Genomic DNA, 24,292 nt, shown 5'->3' on the forward strand with positions numbered 1-24,292 from the left:
AAAGAAATGGTCTTGCTGGTTAAAAAACCTAATGCTATATATTTAGAAAAGTTTCTCCAATTACTGGAAACACAAGTGTTCATTCAAAATAATAAAATGAAACAAAACAAGATGGGATAAACTCAGAGGCAATCCATCCCGTGCTTCTAGTTTTCTTGAACTGGGATACAGTTCCTGTTAAGAACACAACGTCCCTGAAATCTGTAGAGCAGAGCAGGCAGGGCAGCAGCAAGCTGTGATCCATGACTGTCCAGTCTCTCCTGCTTAAATCAGCTCCTATCTGTCTTTGGAGATATGCCACCTTTCCTGTCTGTACACATGTGTTGACTCTTTCCTGAACCATTTTGAGATGTCTGGTGAAAGCTGGATCTGGCATGTAAATGCTTGCTGAGTTTCCAAGCTCTGTAACAACTGTTTCCCTCCCCACATAAATGATCTGCTCAGCATAAGACTCAGCATAAGGCTGTTGCTTACTTGACTTTCAAACATTGGGTAACTCACCCCTAGGTGATCTCATTCAGTTTCAGGGTTTAAATACCATCTGTTTGCTGATGTCTCCCAACTCGCTATGTCCTCTAATCCAGAATTTTACCTGAACTCCTGCTTCTTATTTCAGGATCGCAACTGGGATGTCTCTTGGGCATCTCAAACCTCACACGTTCAGAACCTTGACCCCTGATTCCCATCCAGCAAACCTGTTCTTCCTGCAGGCTTCCGCATCTCAGCAAATGTCAACTCCACTCTTCCCCACGATCAGGCCAAAACCTTGGTATCATCCCATCCCTCATTACCCACATCTAATCCATCACAGAACTGTTGGTTCCACCTTCAAAGAACATCAATCCAGGATCAAGTCATTTCCTGCTGCCCCTACGTCTGTATCTGGCCCAAGCCCCGCCTTGTCTCTCGCCTGGTTAAACGCAACAGCTTCCTAACTCATCTTCCTGCTTCCCCTCTTGTGCCCTTTCATCTGCTTTCTCAGCACAGCAGCTAGAGGAGCCCTTTTTAAATTGCTGCTCCGCTTAGGATCATCCAGAGTCCTCCCATCTTAGAGTCAAGCCAGTGTCTTATGGATGAGAGGCCACAGTGATGCTCCCAGTTGCATTTCCTGCCCCTCTTCCTCTTCCTCACTGTGTTCCAGACCTACCGTCCTCCTTGTTTTTCCTTAAGCCCACCAAGAATTCTCCTGTATCTGAGCCTCTGCACTTGCTATGACTTGCCTGGACTGCTGTTTCCCTAGACAGCAGCCCGACTTCCACCCTCACTAACTTTGGGTTTCTGCTGAAATACCAGCTTACTAGTGGGGGAGTCCTTGACCCAACTGTCTAAAGCTGCACTTGGACCTTTGCTCCCCACATACACCTCTCCACCCCCTTACCTGTATTATTTTTCTCCATGGCATTCATCACTTATACTTGTATGCTTACTTGTATCCTTTGTCTCTCCTACGAGGATGTAAGGTCTATGAGGGTGGGACTTCATTTTGTTCACGGCTGTGTCCCTAGGGCCTGTATCAGTGACTAACACCTTCTAGTACACGTTTGTGGAATGAATAGCACCTTTTAATTCCATTTAAATGTTACTTCTGTAGGAAGCCTTCCATGACCCTCTAAGTCTCTGTGAACCGTCCCTCCCACAGCTGTCTGTGCTTTCCCTGTTACAGTACTTCTCACACTGCAGGGTGATTTCATGGTTAATTTATTAAAAACTCCCGTAAGAGCTGTATCTTTTTCGTTGATGAATCCCCAGTAGTTGCAAAGTGGTTAGCATATCATTGACACTCATATTTGTTAAATTGGATGCAACTTATACATATTTATATGCACATATAGTATACATAATGAGACTGGATTATAATTTGAGTGGAAACTCACATAATATAGAATTAACTATTTTAAAGTATGCAGTTCAGTGGTGTTTCATACATTCACCATGTTGTGCGGTCATCACCTCTATCCAGTTCCTAAGCATTTTCATCACCCCAAGAGGAAACCCCACCCCCATTAAGCAGTCACCACCACCACCTCCCCCTCGACTCCCTCCCTCACTCCAGCCCCTGGCAACTACTCACCTTCCTTCTGTCTCTATGGATTTACCCATTCTGGATATTTCACATAAATGGAACCCTACAATATGGGATTTGTTTTTGTCCGTGAGGTTTCAATATATGTGACGTGGAAAGTCTTTGGTAAAGCAAGACTGTTTTTAATCCTATTGGCATGTGTAGCAATAGGTCTAACCTGTATCTCTTTCTTCCTGTCAAGTACGTACCACTTGAAATGGCTAAATAAATGAATGTGAAACACTTTCTTCCAAGGTATCACTGTTATTTTACCAGAAGCCTTTTCTAGTGCAATGGCCAACCCTTCAAGCCTTCATCTTTCTCCGGCTCCCCCATCCTGTGTCTTTTATTCCATTCTCCCCCCACCCCCATAGTTTACTGTCTTCTCTCCCACCTCTTTCTTGATGCCTGCTGGGGTGAAAGTATTGGCGGTAAAAGACTAAAGCTGAGGGGAACTGATGAAAATCCATAAAATCATGAGAGGTAGAGAAAACCTGTGTAAGAACTTGTTCCCCAAATCTCAGAATCTTTTTGAAGCTTAAAGGAGCTAGTTTAAGGGAAAAGTAGAAAAGAAGTTCTATCTTATGTAGTAGATTGAATACATACAGAACTTGTTATCCCGGTGAAAAGATAAATAGCTTTAGGGTTTAGACAAATATACAGACAATAAATCAATAATACGCTGTTGAGAGGAAGCTGGGGAGAGGAGTTAACATCCAAGGGCAATTTCATTCCCTCCCACAAATGCCTCCTCCCAGGGGCAGGACTGGGCTGATGGGCCCAGGGTGGGTCCCATGGTGACAGGGTTAACTGGAGCCTCCCCAACTGATCGAGTAGACTGTCTCTTCCTCGGAAATCATCCTGGAATTGCAGTCGGCTTCAGATTTTCAGAGGCAAATTTCACAAACCATCAGTTAACTTGCCCTTGGGTTGGACATTAACATATCTTGGACTTTGGGCTATTTCAGAGCTTGGAGGTGAGAGGGTGACAGGGGAAAAGAAAGGCGTGGAAACCAATACATTATTTTCCTTGTTACCAAGAACGGATTCAAATTTTATCTTGGAGGAGGCAAAAGCAAAGGTTTTGGATTACTTTAGGTTTTCAGTAGCCCGGTTAATTACCATGGAACACTTGAGAATTAGCTGAATAGTTTCAAAATTTTACATTTGATTAAACACCTTATTGAAGAAACAACACTTCTCTTTTACGCTTTGACATCAGCTTGTTTTTACTTTTAGACTTTTTAGTAATTTGGGGAGGGGGCCATATTAGCTTGAACCTGTCGTATATAATTCAGTCTATTGTAATATTCCAATGCAATGGTCTGAAACTGATTTGGTCCCAAAATATTGCATTGTTTCTAGACTAATGTTAATATGTATGGTTTAAACTGGGGTATGACAAAGTTTCTCTGAAACAAATAAATGAACAGTAACCAAATATTGTTTCCTTTTGCCAGTGAAAATAGCTGGCTCAGTGGATGGGCCAAAGAGAACTCAAACCAATGCAGTGAGATTTCTTTTCAAAAGCTTAGGCCTCTGAAATAAGGTGACTAGAAAAACTCAGAGGAGTTTTGAGCTCTGAAAATGAGGGTGTGCTTTTCTTTCAAAAAGAATCTGGTGAAATTTAGCGTAAAAGTGAAAATAACTTCAAGGCTTCAGGCATGATGCAGAGATTATTAATCCGAGAACAAAGGGCACTTGGCCAGTTAAAATAGTAATGATTTTAAGTAAGGACTACAACTTTCCCAGCAATGGCTGAAACCCAATTAGGTCTTTCCAACTGGAGTTGTAGTACCTTCTTCCAGATGATGCGGTTTGGCATAATACAGAATGAGTAAACATTCTTAGATGGGGAAAATATAATCAAAAGAAAATCATCTCGTAGCGTAGCTTGCCCTGAGCCAGTATTAATGAGTGGGGAGGGTGCATTTGCTAGTTAAAGAGTATATGCTAAAGCCTAGGGGTAGGAGGTCCCTTGAAAAGAGATGACAAGTCAGAGGACAAATGTTTTTAATTTGTGTGGTTTCCAGTAGGAAATAACTGATCAACTCACATGTGTTTGTTTAGGACCTACTTCATGGCTAGCCCTGTGCTGGGGATTGTTGGGTGTGCAGGAACTTAGCTCATTTGGGATCCTTGCATCCCTCCTCCTCCTCCTCATCGTCAAAACAGCCACGGTGAAATGAAATACGCATCAGGTACTGTGAATTTGTTATTTCGTTGAATGTTGGCAAATCCCCTGCACAGCAGATACTACTTTGCCTATTTCACAAATGGGAAAACTCCTGTTCAAAGAGATTAGACAACTTGCCCAAGGTCTTTTATCATTGGCAGAGTCCAAACCCAAAATTCTACATTTTCAATATCTATAAATCTTATTTGAATGTACTGAATTTTTTTAAATGTATGTTAAATCTGGTTAGTTTTAGTTCTCGATTATCTGGAGGAAGTTTTAGTTCAAAGCAAAGCTGAAATTTCCTTTTTCCACAAAACAGCTTAGTTTTCCATCTATTTCCACATAACTATATTATCAGTATGTGCGACAGCTATTTAAGTCATTTTGAAAGTCCCCTTTGGAGCTTTAAAATTATTTTTAATGTACATACATATTAATGGAAAGGGACAGATCTTTTGTTCCCCCGAAGACATTCCCTAATAAACAAATACAGCACATCTGAAATTATTTTGCTTTTATCTTGGCTAAAGTTTATTTAAGGGATCTACATTTTTTTTTTTTTTTTTGCGGTACGCAGGCCTCTCACTGTTGTGGCCTCTCCCGTTGCGGAGCACAGGCTCCGGACGCGCAGGCTCAGCGGCCATGGCTCACGGGCCCAGCCGCTCCACGGCATGTGGGATCTTCCCGGACCGGGGCACGAACCCGTGTCCCCTGCATCGGCAGACGGACTCTCAACCACTGCGCCACCAGGGGAGCCCCTAAGGGACCTACACTTTTTTAGGGACATTTAATTCACATACCATTAAATTCACTCTTTTAAAGCATACAATTCAGTAGTTTTGAATATACTCACAAAGATGTGCGACCACCACATTCTCACTGTTCCAGAAAGAAACCCTAGCCTATTAATGGTCACTCCCCATTCCGCCTTCACCCAGTCTCTGGCAACCACTAATCGATTTTCTCTTTTTTTTTAACTTTTAATTTTTTAAATTTTATTGGAGTATAGTTGATTTACAGTGTTGTGTTAGTTTCAGGTGTACAGCAAAGTAATTCAGTTATACATATACATATATTCATTCTTTTTCAGATTCTTTACCCATATAGTTTATCACAGAATATTGAGTTCCATGTGCTTTATAGTCAGTCCTTGTTGATTATCTATTTTATATATAGTAGTGTGTGTATGCTAATCCCAAACTCCTAATTTATCCCTCCCTGCCGTGTTTCCCCTTCGGTAACTAAATTTGTTTTTGCAATCTGTGAGTCTGTTTCTGTTTTATAAATAAGTTCATTTGTATCATTTTTTAAAATTAGATTCCACATATGAGTGATATCACATGATATTTGTCTTTCTCTGTCTGACTTACTTCACTTAGCATTATAATTCCTAGGTCCATCCACGTTGCTGTAAATAGCATTATTTCATTCTTTTTTATGGCTCATATTCCCTTGTATATATGTACCACCTCTTCTTTATCCATTCCTCTGTCGGTGGACATTTAGGTAGCTTCCATGTCTTGGCTATTGTAACCAGTGCTGCAATGAACACTGGGGTACCACAAATCTATTTCCTGTCTCTATAGATTTGCCTGTTCTGGACATTTCATATAAATGGAATCATACAATATGTGATCTTTCATGTTTGACTTTTTTCATGTAGTGTAATGTTTTCAAGGTTCGTCTGTGGTATAGATGTATGAGTAATTTATTCCTTTTTATGGCTGCATAGTATTCTATTGTATGGGTATACCACATTTTTTTAATATATTCGTCAGTTGATAAACATTTGGTTTGTTTCCAATTTTTGACTATTATGATAATACTTCTGTGAACACTCATGAAAATGTTTTTGTGTGGAGATATGTTTTCAGTTCTCTTGCATATATACAAGAGTAAAACGGCTGGGTTGTATGGTCATTAACTTTTTGAAGAACTGCCATACCGTTTCCTATAGCAACTGCACCATTTTACTTTCCTATCAGTAAGGTAAGAGGTTCTAATTTCCCCGCATTATACCTAATACTTGTTATTGTCTTTTAAATTTTTTTAATTATAGCTATTCTAGAAGGTGTGAGGTGGTATCTCATCACGGTTTTGATTTCCATTTCCCTAATAACTAATGATATTGAGCGTCTTTACCTGTTGACCATTGTATATCTTCTCTGGGAAAATATCTATTCAGGTCCTTTGCCTATTTTTTAATTGGGCTGTTTGTCTTTTTGTTGTTGAGTTTTAAGAGTTCTTTATATATTCTGGATACTAGACCTCTATCAGATATATGATTTACAAATATTTTTTCCTATTCTGTGGATTGTCTTTGAACTTTCTTGATACTGTCCTTTGAAGTGCAAGAGTTTAAAAATTTTTTCTGTTTGTGCGTTTGGTATCATGTCTAAGAAATCCTTGTCTAATGACAGATCAAAAAGACATATCTTTGTTTTCTTCTTGGAATTTTACAGTTTGCTCTTACATTTAGGTCTTTAATCTAGTTTTATATGTGGTGTGAGGTAGGGTTCCAACTTCAGTTTGTTTTTCCTTTGCTAAAATGAAATGTCTTGGCAGAATAGCAGAGTGATTAAAAGCTCAGGCTCTAGCCATCTAATTGCTGAGATCTAAATTCCTTTTATTTAGTTACTAGTTGTATGATCTTAAGAAAGCACCCTATATTCTCTATGCTTCATCTTTCTCATGTAAAGAGGGATAGAGTAGTAACTATTCATTAGTCTGCATTAAAATTCAAATCATAGAATTGTCGTAAGAATTGAGTCTGTGCATTTAAGGTGCTGATGGATGGTAAGCACTGACAGATAATAAGTTACCATCATCTCTGGCTCCATGAACTCTCTTTACATTTAGGATTATCTCAGAATCTCCTCTAGGTATAAGTTTTCAATGGCAGACTTGATAAGTGTCTCATCAAGAACAAGACTTAGATAGATTTTAATATACCTCGAATGATCCAACAGGGTTGGATGTGGGCTGAATTTATAGTTGTAGCTCACCACAAAAAGAAGCAAAGTATTTGGAGAAAGGCACTTACAATCTTTTACAGAGCTTCACAAAAATAAAGAGACTAAAGCAAGGCAAATGTATTAGTTTGCTAGGGCTGCTGTAACCAAGTACTACAAATGGATGGCTTAAACAACAGAAATTTATTTTTTCACAGTTCTGGAGGCTGTTGTGTCCAGTTTCCTCTTTTATCCTTTTTGGTGGCCCTGCCCACCACGGCCCCCTCTGGGGGGCCAGTCCTCTCATCCGGCTAGCATCAATTTGATCACACAGAAAAAGCCTAATTCCTACCAACGTGCAAGCAACTTAAAATGTTACCTGTCGATCCAATAATGGACTTCTTACCCAGGTAGTACCACCAAACTATGAACTGTTTGACTCCCAATAGGAGGAAGATCCGAAAGCCCAACTTATTTACAAAAAAGGCCGCCAGCCCTGATTTGACCTTCAGTACCCTGCCAGGAGCATGTCTTCTGCTACCAGTTGTCCCATGGATCCCTGCAAAACTAAGCTTCATGCTGCAGGGCCTGGGGCGGTGCCTTCTGACCTGTCTCTGCTGGGCCCCTCTCCACGTGAGTGGGTTCCAGTAAGAACCAGAAGTTACTTCTTCTAGGCATGGTACATTTTGATGCAGAAGCAAAGGCAGTGATTAACCCTAACACTGATGTATTTGTGGTGAAATTCTGATATTTTGCAACAAGCCAGTGAAGGCAGTGCATTGGAGAGGAACACATTTTTGCTAACTCGCTGATCTTTTCAAGTAGGGAACAAACTACCTTCATAGCACATCAGTCCTACTAAGACGAAAGGTCCTTAATTTGGTAGTTTGTAGAAAATATTTACCAGGAAACTTTCAGTTCACGTCACAAGAAGATTCTAGGTAATTTAGAGTTACTTGTCTCCTAATGTGAACTCAGTATTCTTAAAAAGACAAGGCAAGGGTTAGTGCTTCCTGGGATTTGGCTTCAAGTAATTAATACACGATTGCTACCTTCAACAAGGGACTCAGGCATGGGGTAAAAGTGTTGCCTTAGGGAGACTTTTGTCAAATGGATAATTCAAAAAAGTCATTCCTTTTGAGCTTGGAGTCATTAACTCCTCTAGTTACCAACTGTGAGAGTTATGTTTGAGCTTGTCTTGAAAATTACTTTAAAAAAAGGAATAGACAAGGGGCTGTTGACTTGGCTGTCACTTTATTTACACGTCTTAAGCAAGAAGCTGCATATACTTGTTTTAAGATCCATTTGGAATCCTACTGGCACTCTCCAGTAATCTCACAGAAGAGTCTGTCTGTGTTAGAATCAGCCCCTGCTACAGTGCGGGTCAGACTCGAAAGTTGTTACGGACCCTAGATAACTCATTCCTTTTTCTTTTTAATTCAGGAAAAGTAATATTCAAATACTTGTTCTTACATAATCATTTGAGCAGATCAATTCAAAGGAAACTCTTTTAGGACAAGCTCACTGTCCGGTACTTTGTTCAAAATGTGATAGCTCATCAAAGTGCTGTCAGTTCTCTTGGTTCTTAGTCAATGGGATGAACATGAGGAAAGGAGAGGGAATTCCAACTATCATAGTATTAGGGGTGTGGGGTAGGTATTTTAGTGTTTCTAGGGCTGCTGTAACAGAGTACATAGACAGGGTGGCTTAAATAACAGAAATGTATTGTCTCACATGTTTGGAAGCTGGGAAGTCTAAAATCAAGGCGTCAGCAGGGTTGGTTCCTTCTGAGGGCTGTGAGGGAAGGATCTATTCCCAGCCTCTCCTTGGCTCATAGATGGCCGTCTTCTCCCTACGTCTTCCTTCGATAAGGGCTCTGTGTCCAAATTTCTCCCTTTATAAAGACACAAGCCGTATTGGATTAGGACCCATCCTAATGACCTCATTTGAACTTGCTTACCTCTATAAAGACCCTATCTCCAAATAAGTTCACATTTTAAGGTATTAGGTTAGAACACCAACATATGAATTTGGCTGGGAGGGGGATGAAATTCAGCCCATAATGTGGGGGAAGTGTGGCATTTAGTGAAAACCCATGTAAGGAGCACCCACTGCTGGTATCTGGTAGCCTCACTGATACGCTCAGTGCAAAAACAAATGCTTTCAGTGTCGCAAAAACAAATGCTTTCAGTGTCTCAAAAACAAACCTCCTAGAAGCAGTCAGATTAAGTTCACTGTGTTCTATTAACTAATACACAGAAGTGCCCAGGACCTTTTGGAAAGATTTTCACCACAAGGTATATAAACCATTAAAAGACTCGGTATTTGAAGGAACATCATTTTAATTGTCAGTGACTTTAACTTATATGTTCATACTGATTTCTCACTCACTGATTTTTCATTCTGAATAACTGAGGTTCCTGTATTTAAAATTTTGCTGTAGCCTATTTCATTCTTATCCAGAGGATGCCTAGGACAATGTGTCTTTAGCATGGAGTAATGAAGACAATTTTAATGACACTTTTGTTAAGACTGATATATCTGCCTCTTAAAATTGGGATTACTTTGGACAGGTGACTTAACCTCTCTGTGCTTCTCTTTCCTTGTCTGTAACATAGCTTAGTAATAGAGTTGAAGAGTCAGATGAGATAATGGCAGGTAAGCTCTTAGTTTGGGATCTGGCACATAGTAGATGCTCAATAAATCGTAGCTGCTCCAACTTTATTATAGTCTGTATCTTTATAAACCAAGATTGTGGATCAGAGGCCAGGTCTTCAGTGTCAACAGGCTGAGAGCAGGTGGGAAGGGCCACCTATCATGAAGGGGAGCTTCCTGAGTCGGAGGGGGTACTTTATAAGCTGGGTGATGCTGAGGAGAGGGAAATGATAAAAGGTTGTGATGTGACCCACACTCCCAACATCCTGCATGTCTCTATAAACTGCACACATCACAGTATCACTGATATGACTGGACTTCCTGTGGAAGTTAGCATGAAATGGTGGTTGGCACCAATCTGGTATTAGAGTACACGGTTGAGACAAAAAGTCAGAAGGGGGGAGAAAAAGAGGAATCCATGAGTAAATAAGAGCTGAAACTCAGAGTATTCAACCCTTTAATCCCCTACAAATAAATAAATGATTGAGTGAAGCCCATGTTGTTTATGATAAGATATATCTATTGATAGAAAATGAGAAAACTCTCCTCCATCTTGTTGCTTTCAATATTCTCTAGTATAATTAACCCCTTACTTAATTATCAATTTTCCTTCTATTCTCTTGGCTTTCTTTGGTTCTCTTGGTTGTTTGGGTTTTCATCCATATAATTAGTCTCCCTGTGTAACTTTCTCCCATACAGTGTATGCAACTATACCTATTACTTTCCCTATATTTCTGGCTGCTTTCAATCGCTTTTAGTCCAACTGGGGAGATATTGCTTAATGGTGAAGTTCACCCTGATCAGCAGACAATTCAAGACCACCCAGAATGTTCCTCTAAACCATTTTTCCAGCCTCATTTACCATCATTCCTTACATCAAACCCTTTAATCAGGGCAAATAAGTGACTTACTGTTCCCCCTGAGTTTCCATTTTCCCTGCTGTTGTTTTTTTCTCCCTGGAATAATCCTATTTCTTTCCATCTCTTCTTCACCCCTTCCTCCCCACTTCCCACCCAATGCACACACACAAAACTGTAGCCTCCAACTTCCAGCTCAAAAAACACCACCCCTGCCCTCCCAAGAAGAAATAATTCCACTGGTTCTTCCACGGTATTTCCTTCAGATGCCATCCCACACCTCATCTAACAGTATTTTCAGTCTTATTCTTAATGATTTGCATGGTGAGACTGAAGCTCCCCACTCCCCAGAGCCTAGCTCACTGCCTGACATAGAGAGGCACCTCGATACAGATTTTAATAGAGGGAGAAATGAAGGGATGGGAGTGAACAGTAACAGGGAAAATCCCAAACATCAAATAATCCCAAAGTAATCTATATATGACTTTGGAATGTATTTTATACACACATTCAGAGAACATCAAACACAAAACTTCAAACACAGCAATGAAGCCAGCCTGTGCAGATCCCAGTTGGGTGGGGTGGCCTGGAAAAAGGGTGGGAATCCTAACAGGAAGGGAGGAACATCTCACCAGGCATCTGCCCTTTGCCAGCCTCAGTGGCTTATCTAGAAATCAGAGAGACTCCACCTGACTTAGAGCTCAAGGGTATAGGGCTGGGTAATTAATAAATGACTGTAATGCCTTTGGAAATGGAAGTGCTATGCAAATGCTAAATGATAATAGAAAATAATCATCTTCCGTTATCTTCTTTAAAGATGTAAGTGACATACTCTTAAATCTAAAGCGGGTTCAAGAAACAGCAGTTAGTTTAACAGGGAGGTGCACCAAATGATCATGCAAACCCATTCAGCTTCCTAAAGGCAATTACAGTGCTGACCATCAGCCCTGAAAACAAATTACAGTAGCTAATGACGGGAACGGTAATTAGAATGTTTTTAGAAAATTACTTGGAAACAGAAGTGTCAAGAAAGACCACTCATATATAGCTGTAAACAGCTTAAATAACAGAATATTGCAGTGACCTAGGCCCCAACTGACATGAAGAAGATGTTAAACACATTCCAGGTCCCAAATCACTGTCTTCCAAGTGCTTATGTACATTGTTTTTAACCTCAGTCTTTCTGGGTCATTCTAAATGAGGTGGAGAGCCAAGTGCCCTTGAACATTCTGCTGTTTAGTAAAGTCTTATCCGGGTTCACTCATATATTCTGGATAAGTCTCCCTTTCCCCTCTCCTTTGCAGTCCTTGTTATCTTTGGCATTCGTTTCTGAAAAACATGCGCCTCACTTGGAACAAATCCATTAAAGCAAACAACCTTAAAACTTTCCCAACAGACCCCAGTGCTGCAATCCGCAGGTGGCCCCGATCCTGGGGAACCCAGCTCCCAGGGCTTACAGTGCTTGCAGAGATCCTGGCGAAAGAGTTTCTTTTTAGCTATAATAGAATCTGACATTTACGTATCTCAATTTTAATTCCCTGCAGACTAGTGCAGCTCAAGCCTGTGATAAGCAAGTGGGGGGATGGAGTATAGAGGAAAACAAACAGGCATGGGTAGAGGAGGGTATGGAACTGGAGACAAAGGACACCCTGAAAGCCTTGAAATCGAAACATGTTCTCATCCTGTTACATTAGTAACAGAGCAAAACCACAGAAATTTGAGGAGGGAATTGCTTCTATAAAAAGTTGCCACTTTTTTTTTTTCCAGAAAAGCTCAAGTTTAACTCCTCATTTATTGCCTATAATGGAAGACTGAGCAATTCCTTGCAGTTGTGTGTATCTGTGTGTGTTTTAAGGCAAAACAAGTACCAAAAATATTTTTTAATAAGAAACTATACTCAGTGGAATTCTTTCTGAAATGTGTATTCCACATGCTCCTCTGACTAGACAGCACCCCAAAGAGGGTAAGTGTCTTGCAATCGAGGGCTCCAATGTCATTATTAGAGCCAACTGCCATAGAAAATGCTGGAATATAGTTATGCTTGGCACCTAATATTAAATCATTTTCAAAACGTTTTAGTCCACTTTGGGGTGGTTTTCTCTACCTCTGGACTTTACTGTCAGGCTGGCAGATGTCACCATCCACTTTTCAATTTCCTGCTTCTCACATGCTATGGCCTAAAACTCTAACTTGTTAGAATTGTGGCAAGAATGAATCTAACTGGCTTTTAGTAGGAGCCTGTGAGTTAAGTGACATTCACTGCTTGCTAGAATCCTTTTTACTTTTATCTGTCTCCTGACCACATTCCAAAGATTTGAGCTGACTGTATAAATGGGGTACCACTGAAATTAATAAAAGGTGCTAATTATAGCATAGAATTTAGGCATCGGATAGAGATTTATATGAGATACCCAGATTACACATAACTTTTGTTCAATTTTCTGGCTTTTAATTTCATATTTTCAGGATGATATGTTAACATCCTATTTATTTTTAATTTAATTTGTAAAATTTCCACTAATAGGATGAATATAATTCTATTACAGAGAATTTGTTATACAGAGAAAATAAACAACAACTCCAAAACCTGTAGTTCCTGTCACCCTAACACCACCATGCTTTGCACTTTGGTGTACTTCTTTTCCTATGCATGCTTTTCCTATGCATGCTTTTGCAAACATACTGACATTTGCTGTACACGTTTACATCCTAGATCTTTTTTTTAATTTATTGAAGTATAGTTGATTTACAATGATTCAGGTGTACAGCAAAGTGATTCAGTTATACATGCACATATGTACTTATTCTTTTTCATTATAGGTTATTACAATATATTGAATATAGTTCCCTCTGATATACAGTAGGTCCTTGTTGTCTATTTTATATATAGTAGTTTGTATCTGTTAATCCAGGATTCCCAATTTATCCCTCGCCCCTTTCCCTTTGGTATTTGTTTTGTAAATAAGTTTATTTGTACCATTTTTGTTTTTTAGATTCCACATATAGGTGATACCATATGATATTTTGTCTTTCTCTGACTTCACTTAGTATGATAATCTCTAGGTCCATCCATGTTGCTACATTCTTTTTTATGGTTGAGTAATATTCCATTGCATATCTATAGATAGATAGATAGATGTATATATATCTTTTTTATCCACTCATCTGTTGATGGACATTTAGGTTGCTTCCATATCTTGGCTCTTGTAAATAGTGCTATGAACTATTTACAAAAGATGTGTGCATCTTTTCAAATTAGAGTTTTCATCTTTTCCAGATATATGCCCAGGAGTGGGATTGCTGGATTGTATGGTAAACTCTACTTTTAGTTTTTTAAGGAATCTCTATACTGTTCTCCATAGTGGCTGCACCAATTTACATTCCCACCAACAGTGTAGGAGGGTTCCCTTTTCTCCACACCCTCTCCAGCATTTATTGCTTGTAGACTTTTTGATGGCGGCCATTCTGACTGGTGTGAGGTGATACATCATTGTAGTTTTGATTTGTATTTCTCTGATAATTAGTGATGTTAAGCATCTTTTCATGTGCCTGTTGGCCATCTGTATGTCTTTCTTGGAGAAATGTCTACTTAGATTTTCTACCCATTTGTTGATTTGGTTGTTTTGTTTTTTTGATATTGAGCTATATAAGCTGTTTGTATACTTTGGAAATGAAGCCCTTGTCAGTCACATTGTTTGCAAATATTTTCTTGCATTCCATAGGTTTTCTTTTAGTTTTGTTTATGGTTTCCTTTGCTGTGCAAAAGCTTTTAAGTTTAATTAGGTCCCATTTGTTTATTTTTGCTTTTGTTTCCATTGCTCTAGGAGAGGGATCCAAAGAAATATTGCTGTGATTTATGTCAAAGAGTGTCTGTCTGTGTTTTCCTCTAGGAGTGTAGTATCCAGTCTTACATTTAGGTCTTTAATCCATTTTGAGTTTATTTTTGTATATGGTATTAAAGAATGTTCTAGTTTCATCTTTTACATGTAGCTGTTCAGTTTTCCCAGCACCACTTACTGAAGAGGCTGTCTTTTCTCCATTGTATATTCTTGACTCCTTTGTCATAGGTTAATTGACCATAGGTGCGTGGGTTTATTTCTGGGTTTTCTATCCTGTTCCATTGATCTATGTGTCTGTTTTTGTGCCAGTACCATACTGTTTTGATGACAGTAGCTTCGTAGTATAGTCTGAGGTCAGGCAGCCTGATTCCTCCAGCTCCATTCTTCTTTTGCAAGATCGTTTTGGCTATTCAGGGTCTTTTGTGTTTCTGTACAAATTTAAAATCTTTTGTTCTAGTTCCATTGATAATTTGATAGGGATTGCATTGAATCTGTATATTGACTTAAGTAGTATAGTCATTCTGACAGTACTGATTCTTCCAATGCAAGAACACCATGTATCTTTCCATCTGTGTCATCGTTGATTTCTTTCATCAGCATCTTATGGTTTTTGGAGTACAGGTCTTTTGCCTCCTTTGGTAAGTTTATTCCTAGGTAATTTTATTCTTTTTGATGCGATGGTAAATGGGATTGTTTCTTTCTCTGATCTTTTGTTGTTAGTGTACAGAAATGCAACAGATTTGTGTATACTAATTTTGTATCCTGCAGCTTTACCGAATTCACTAATGAGCTCCAGTAGTTTTCTGGTGGAGTCTTTAGGATTTTCTATGTATAGCATCATGTCATCTGCAAACAATGAAAGTTTTACTTCTTCCTTTCCAATTTGGATTCCTTTATTTTTTTTCTGATTGCTGTGGCTAGGACTTCCAAAACTATGTTGAATCAAAGTGATGAGAGCAGACATCCTTGTCTTGTTCCTGCTCTTAGAGGAAATGCCTTCAGCTTTTCACCATTATGATATTAGCTGTGGGTTTGTCATATATGGTCTTTATTATGTTGAGGTAGGTTCTGTCCATACTACTTTCTGGAGAGTTTTTATCATAAATGGGTGTAGAATTTTATCAAAAAGCCTTTTCTGTATCAATTGAGATGATCATATGCTTTTTATTCTTCAATTTGTTAATGTGGTATATCACATTGTTTGATTTTCAGATATTGAAAAATCCTTGCATCCCAGGGATAAATCTAAATTTTGTGGTGTATGAGCCTTTTAAAAAAATTTATTTTATTCAAATACAGTTGATTTATAATTTTGTATTAATTTCTGTTGTACAGCAAAGTGATTCAGTTATATTTACATTCTTTTTCATATTCTTTTCCATTATGGTTTATCACAGGATATTGAATATAGTTCCCTGTGCTACACAGTAGGACCTTGTTGTTTATCCATTTTAAATGTAATAGCTTGCACCTACCAACCCCAAACTCCCAGTCCCTCCCTCTCCCTCCCCCCAACCAGTTGGCAGCCACAAGTCTGTTCTCTATGTCTGTGAGTCTGTTTCTGTTTTGTAGATAGGTTCATTTGTGCCATATTTTAGATTCCACATATAAGTGATTTCATATGGTATTTGTCTATTTCTCTTAGTATGATAATCTCTAGGTCCGTCCATGTTGCTGCAAATGGCATTATTTCATTCTTTTTAATGCTGAGAGTAATATTCCATTGTATATATGTACCACATCTCCTTTTTTATCCATTCATCTGTTGATGGACATTTGTTTCTATGTCTTGGCTACTGTAAATAGTGCTATTGTAAATATAGGGGTGCATGTTATCTTTTTGAATTATGGTTTTGTCTGGATATATGCCCAGGAGTGGGATTGCTGGATCATATGGTTATTCTATTTTTAGTTTTTTGAGGAACCTCCATACTGTTTTCCATAGTGGCTGCACCAATTTACATTCCCAGCAGTGTAAGTGGGTTCCCTTTCCTGGATGAGCCTTTTAATTGATTGTTGGATTCAGTTTGCTGGACTCAGTTTGTTAGTATTTTGTTGAGGACTTTTGCGTCTGTGTTCATCAGTGATATATTGGCCTGTAATTTTCTTTTTTTGTGGTATTTCTGTCTGGTTTTGGTATCAGGGTGATGGTGGCCTCATAGAATGAGTTCAGAAGTGTACCTCTGCCTGCAATTTTTTAAAATAATTTCAGAAACAGGTGTTAACTCTTTTAAAAATATTTGGTAGAATTCACCTGTGAAGCTATCCGGTCTTAGACTTCTGTTTGTTGGGAGTTTCTAAATTACTGATGAAATTTCAGTACTGGTGACTGGTCTGTTCACATTTTCTATTTCTTCCTGGTTCAGTCTTGGGAGATTGTACCTTTCTACGAATTTGTCCATTTCTTCTAGGTTGTCCATTTTATTGGCATAGAGCTGATCATAGTAGTCTCTTATGATCCTTTGTATTTCTACATCCTGTTTTTAAAATGTATTATGTCGGGGCTTCCCTGGTGGCGCAGTGGTTGAGAGTCTGCCTGCCGATGCAGGGGACATGGGTTCGTGCCCCAGTCCGGGAAGATCCCACATGCCATGGAGCGGCTGGGCCCATGAGCCATGGCCACTGAGCCTGTGCGTCTGGAGCCTGTGCTCCACAACGGGAGAGGCCACAACAGTGAGAGGCCCGCGTACCGAAAAAATATAAACAAAATGTACTATCTCGTAACTATTTTCCTTGTTGCTATATATATATCTTCATGGTTATCCTTTTAATGACAATGGATTATTCCACTGAGTAGCTATATAATCATTTACTTAAATATTTTCTTACTATTGAAACTTTAGATTATTTTCAATTTTTTACTATTATAATAACCCTGCCATAAACACCTTCCTGAACACAGCTTTTGCTTGATTGATTAACTTGGGATTTTATCCTTAGGAGTCTCTTATCCTTAGGAGTCTCAAAAGTAAAATTACTTAGAAAAAGACTATGACAATTTAGAACCAAGTCTTAGAAAAGGAAATTTTTGGATGGGTATTGGTAACCATGGACAGCAACTGAGAGCAACTCCAAACAAGGTGGCATGAATCCCAGAGATGAGAGGTATTGGGCTAGGGAAGTGTGTTTCACAGCTCTGCTGCTATACTTCTCAAGTATACATACTGCTCTACAATGGTAACAAAGGCTTTGGAATGTTTTAAATAAGATAATGTGAAAAGCATACTTGAATCGTTGTTGAAATGTGGCAGCTATGTGGAGAAATCTGTATCATAGCAGCAGTACACCTGTGTTCAGGTTGATTCATGGGAGGGAAAGAACTACGTTGAGAGAATTCTTACATAAGGTAAGAGTTCTTTCTGGATGAACACTTAAGGCTAATGAGCAATTTCCTTATACTTTTGTCTTTACTGGATGCCACATGAATGCACTGGGATGATTTTGGCAAGTAACAGAAGATCCAAATAAAAGCCTAAACAGGAAGGGGTTTATTCTTTCGCATAGCAAAAATCCATAAGGAATAATATTAATAATAATTTATTCAAGAAATAACATGAAGGACTAAGTCCTAGGTATTATGCTATGCTCTTAACATGTATTAACTCATTTATTCCCTTATATAGAGCTCATGGTGTGTCCCCACCTTGAGATGCGGCAACTGAGGCATGGAAAGTTTAATTATTATTAAAGTTTACACAAATATTAGGTGTAAGATCCAGAATTTAAACCCAAGCTTTCCAGCTCCAGATCCTACTCATTTAATAGGACTCTTCTCAAATAGTTAATTCATTGGTTCTATAATTTCATAAATGATTGATAGAAAACCCCAATTCAAGCATACCACTTGATTTACAGTTGGTGTACATTCTGATTGGTTGGTGCCTGTAGTGTACGGGTTTTAACTATTTGCTATATCACCCCTGGACCTAGGTAATTTCCAGCTTTCTACTTTGCCATCTTTATCACATTGACAGTGTCTTCCTTCATGGTCGAGAGACGTTCATTAATTTGAAGAATCACAGGTATGATGTCCAGCGAAGATGAGTTAGACATTCTCTTTCTCTTAGAATTTATTACTTAGCTTCTTAAAAAGTATAACATACATACACAAATCTTAAACGGTCAGAGGATTTAATTCTTTTCTGGAAGGCAGACAGCCAACACAAGTTGACCTGAAAATGTCCTAAGGGTGGGTCCTAGGCTTTGTTAGGCTTGATCTTTTCATGGTTTGTTCTGACTCTCATAGTAGAGTCGTCTGGGGTCTCAACAATATTAGGGGCCTTCAATCATGTTGGGCCTCAAACTTCAACCTCTGTTTTCTCATCCTCTTTGGAAACTCCAAACCTGAACTTTTTCCAAGCCAGAGAGATCACCTCTGTGCTGGGCTGTCACTTTCTGCTCCACCTTCACTCCCCACACCATTAATGGGTAGAATGAGAGCATCCTGATGGAGAAAAAAAAATGCAGGGCTTCTTTCAATTTGTCCCCTCTCTCTCTAGAAATTTGGCCAAGCAAGTCCTATTTGCCTTCACTGTTCTTTTATGGCTTTCAATGGATGGTTTAAATATTTTGTTCAGCCTTCATACATAAGGAGGGGAAAGTCTAACCAGAATACCCTCAACAGAATACCTCTTGAGTCCCAATGGCAGGGATTTCCTAAGTGAGTCAGTGACAAGGGGAAGAGACCGTCATATATAGTTTAGACCAACGTTGGCACATGGGACATCTAAGCCAAATTGAGACTCTGTCAGAAAAAATGAGGGGAACTGGGATTCCAGACCATTTATATGATGATGGCTTTCCTTACAAGGACTATCACATGTTGGGATTATATGGGGCTCTCCCCAGTCTTAATCTTCTCCAGATAAACCCACCTTCTGATATAGGAGCTTCTTCTCTGCTTTGATTCTGTTAGTTTACAAGCTCCTCTGGACTGGTGCTCTGCCTCTCTTTGTATCCCAAATATAAAATGTGGCTAAAGTCTAGATAAGGGAGGTTCCATTATGACTCATTTGATTTAAAATGCAAATTTCATACGTGAAACCAAAATGACATTAAAAATTGTGTTACAATGCATCACAAAACGTGAAAATAATAATTTCCTCCTCAATACCAATAACTCCAAAAGCTATTTTAAAAATTTCTATGGGAAGTTTATATTATAGAAACCTATATAAATTATTTACAATTGGTTATATGTATACCTTTGTTTTTTAAAAGTAGTTAGTTTCCTGGACAAGATGGTGGGGTAGAAGGAACTTGAGCTCACCTCCTCTCACGAGCATACCAAAGTCACAACTAACTGCTGAACGAGACTGGAACCTACCAAAAAAGATATCCTATATCCAAAGACATAAAGAAGAAACCACAGCAAGACAGTGGGAGGGGCGCACTTGTGATATAATCCCATACGCCCCAGATGGGCAACGCACAGAGTGGAGAAAATTATATTGCAAAAGTTCTCCCACAGGAGTGAGATTTCTGAGCCCCACATCAGGCTCCCAAGCCTGGGGGGGTCTGGCATTGGGAGAAGCAGCCCCCAGAGCATTTGGCTTTGAAGGCCAGCAGGGCTTCATTACAGGAGCTCCACAGGTCTTGGGGAAACAGAGACTCCACTCTTGGAGGGTGCACACAAGGTCTCGTGTGTACCAGGACCCAAGGAAAAAGCAGTGATTTCATAGGAGCCTGGGCCACACCTACCTGCTGCTCTTAGAGGGCCTCCTGGGGAGGCAGGGGGTGGCTGTGGCTCTCTCTGGGGTCATAAAAGCTGCTGGCAGACATATCAGGGAGTGTTCATCTACTGAACTCTTGTTGGAGGCAGAGGGCCTGAGATAATAGCTGAAAACTTCCCTAACATAGGAAAGTAAACAGCCACCCAAGTCCAAGAAGTGCAGGGTGTCCCATACAGGATTAACCCAAGGAGGAACACGCCAAGACACAAAGTAATCAAACTGACAAAAATTAAAGAGACAATATTAAAAGCAACAAGGGTAAAGCAACAAATATCATACAAGGGAATCCCAATAAGGTTATCAGCTGATTTTTCAAAAGAAACTCTGCAGGCCAGAAGGGAGTGGCATGATATATTTAAAGCGATGAAAGGGAAAAACCTACAATCAAGAATACTCTACCCAGCAAGGTAGATTTGATGGAGAAATCAAAAGCTTTACAGACAAGCAAAAGCTAAGAGAATTCAGCACCACCAAACTGGCTTTACAACAAATGCTAAAGGAACTTTTCTAGGTGGAAAGAAAAGGCCACAACTAGAAACAAGAAAATTGCAAAATGGGAAAGCTCACCAGAAATGGCAAACATACAGTAAAGGTAGGAAATCATCCACACACAAATATGATATCAAAACCAGTAATCATTAGAGGAGGAGAGTAAAAATACAGGATATTTAAAATGCATTTGAAATTAAGAGACCAGCAACTTAAAACAATCATGTGTATATACATATGCATATGTATACACATATATATACACACACATATCTATATATACGTGTGTATATATAGATATGTGTGTGTATATATGCTGCTATATCGAAACCTCATGGGAACCGCAAAACAAAAATCTATAATAGATATACACAGAAAAAAAGAAAAAGGAATCAAACAACACTAAAGATATCATCAAATCACAAGAGAACAAAAGAGGAAGAGAAGAACAAAGACCTACAAAAACAAATCCAAAACAATTAACAAAATGGCAATAAGACCAGACATATCAATAATCACCTTAAATGTAAACAGATTAAATGCTCCTACCAAAAGACACAGACTGGCTGAATGGATACAAAAACAAGACCCATATGTATGCTGTTTACAAGAGACCCCACTTCAGATCTAGAGACACATAAAGATTGAAAGTGAGAAGATGGAAAAAGGTATTCCATGCAAATGGAAATCAAAAGAAAATGGAGTAGCAATACTCATAGCAGATGAAATAGACTCTAAAATAAAGGCTGTTACAAGAAACAAAGAAGGACATATTATCCCTTGATAATGATCAAGGGATCAATCCAAGAAGATAAACAATTGTAAATATATATGCACCCAACATAGGAGTACCTCAATATATAAGGCAAATATTAACAGACATAAAATAAGAAATTGACAGTAACACAGTAATAGTGGGGGACTTTAACACCCCACTTACATCAATGGACATATCATCCAGATAGAAAATCAATAAGGAAACACAGACCTTAAATGACACATTTCACCAGATGGACTTAATTGATATTTATAGAGCATTCCATCTGAAAGCAGCAGAATACACATGCTTTTCAAGTGCACATAGAACATTCTCCAGGATAGAGCACATGCTAACACACAAAGCAAGCCTCAGCAAATTTAGGAAAATTGAAATCATATCAAGCATCTTTTCCGACCACACTATGAGATTAGAAAGCAACTACAAGAAAAGAAACTACAAAACCCCAGACACATGGAGGACACTATGTTTTTAAATATGCTAGTAAACAACCAATGGATCACTGAACAAATCAAAGAGGAAATTTTAAAATTACCTAGAGACAAATAAAAACGAAAACACAACAATCCAAAATGTATGGGATGCAGCAAAAGCAGTTCAAAGAGGGAAGCTTATAGCAATACAAGCTTACCTCAGGAAACAAGAAGAATATCAAATAAACAACCTAACCTTACACATAAAGCAACTAGAGAAAGAAGAACAAACAAAACCCAAAGTTACTAGAGGAAAGAAATCATAAAGCTCATGAAATAGAGATGAGGAAAACAATAGAACAGATCAATGAAAATAAAAGTTGGCTCTTTGAAAAGATAAACAAAATTGATAAACCTTTAGTCAGACTCATCAAAAAAAAAAGTGCTGAAATCAATAAAATTAGAAATGAAAAAGGAGAAGTTACAACTAACACTACAGAAATACAAAGGGCTATAGGAGACTATTACAAGCAACTATATGCCAATAAAATGGACAACCTAGGAAAAAATGGGCAAATTCTTAGAAAGGTACAGTCTCCCAAGACTGAACCAGGAAGAAATAGAAAATATGAACAGACCAATCACCAGTACTGAAATTGAAACTGTGATTTAAAAACTTCCAACAAACAAAAGTCCAGGACTAGATGGCTTCATAGGTGAATTCTATCAAACATTTAGAGAAGAGAAACTATTCCAAAAAATTACAAAGGAAGGAACGCTCCCAAACTCATTCTATGAGGCCACCACCACCCTGATACCAAAACCAGACAAAGATAGCACAAAAAAGAAAATTACAGGCCAATATCACTGACGAACACAGACACAAAAATTCTCAACAAAATACTAGCAAACCAAATTCAACAACACATTAAAAGGATCATACACCAGGATCAAGTGGGGTTTATCCCAGGGATGCAAGGATTTTTCAATATATGCAAATCAGTGCAATACACATCAACAAACTGAAGAATAAAAACCATATGATCATCTCAATAGATGCAGAAAAAGCTTTTGATAAAATTCAACACCGACTATGATAAAAAGTTTACAGAAATTGGGCATAGAGGGGACATACTTCAACGTAATAAAGGCCATAAATCACAAACCTACAGCTAACGTTATACAGATGAAAAGCTGAAAGCATTTCCTTTAAGATCAGGAATAAGACAAGCATGCCCATTCTCCCTACTTTTATTCAACATGGTTTTGCAAGTCCTAGCCCCAGCGATCAGACAAGAGAAAGAAAGAAAAAGAATCCAAATTGGAAAAGAAGTAGAACTGTCACTGTTTGCAGATGACATGATACTATACATAGAAAATGCTAAAGATGCTACAAGAAAACTACTAGAGCTCATCAATGAATTCAGTAAAGTTGCAGGATACAAAATTAACACACAGAAATCTCTTAAGTTTCTATACACTAACAAAAGATCAGAAAGAGAAATTAAGGAAACAATTTACCATTACATCAAAAAGAATAAGATACATAGGAATAAACCTACCCAAGGAGGCAAAAGACCTGTACTCCGAAAACTATGAGACACTGATGAAAGAAATTAAAGATGACACAAACAGTTGGAAAGATACACTGTGTTTTTGGATAGGAAGAATCAATATTGTCAAAACTATATGACCATACTCCCCAAGGCAACCTACATGTTCAATGCAATCCCGATCCAATTACCAATGGTATTTTTTGCAGAACTGGAACAAAAAAGTTTTTAATTTGTATGGAAACACAGAAGACCCCAAAAAGCCAAAACAATCTTGAGAAAGAAATACAGAGCTGGAGGAATCATGCTCCATGACTTCAGACTACAAAGCTATAGTAATCAAGACAGTATGGTACTGGCACAAAAACAGAAATAAAGATCAATGGAGCAGGATAGAAAGTCCAGACATAAACCCACGCACCTATGGTTAACCTATGACAAAGGAGGCGAGGATATACAGCGGAGAAAAGACAGTCTCTTCAATAAGTGGTCCTGGGAAAACTGGACAGCTACATGTAAAAGAATGAAATTAGAACATTCTCTAACACCATACATACTCAAAAGTACCCCTCAAAATGAATTAAAGGCCTAAGTGTAAGACCAGATACTATATACCTCCTAAAGGAAAACACAGGCAGAACACTCTTTGACATAAGTCACAGCAATATTTCTTTGGATCCGTCTCCTAGAGTAATGGAAACAAAAGCAAAAATAAACAAATGAGATCTAATTAAACTTAAAAACTTTTGCACAGCAAAGGAAGCCATAAACAAAATGAAAAGAA

This window comes from Delphinapterus leucas, chromosome 10, assembly GCF_059928025.1.
Source record: "Delphinapterus leucas isolate spDelLeu-1000000601 "Yukka" chromosome 10, BTC_Dleu_Yukka2, whole genome shotgun sequence".
In the NCBI taxonomy this organism is placed as follows: Eukaryota; Metazoa; Chordata; class Mammalia; order Artiodactyla; family Monodontidae; genus Delphinapterus; species Delphinapterus leucas.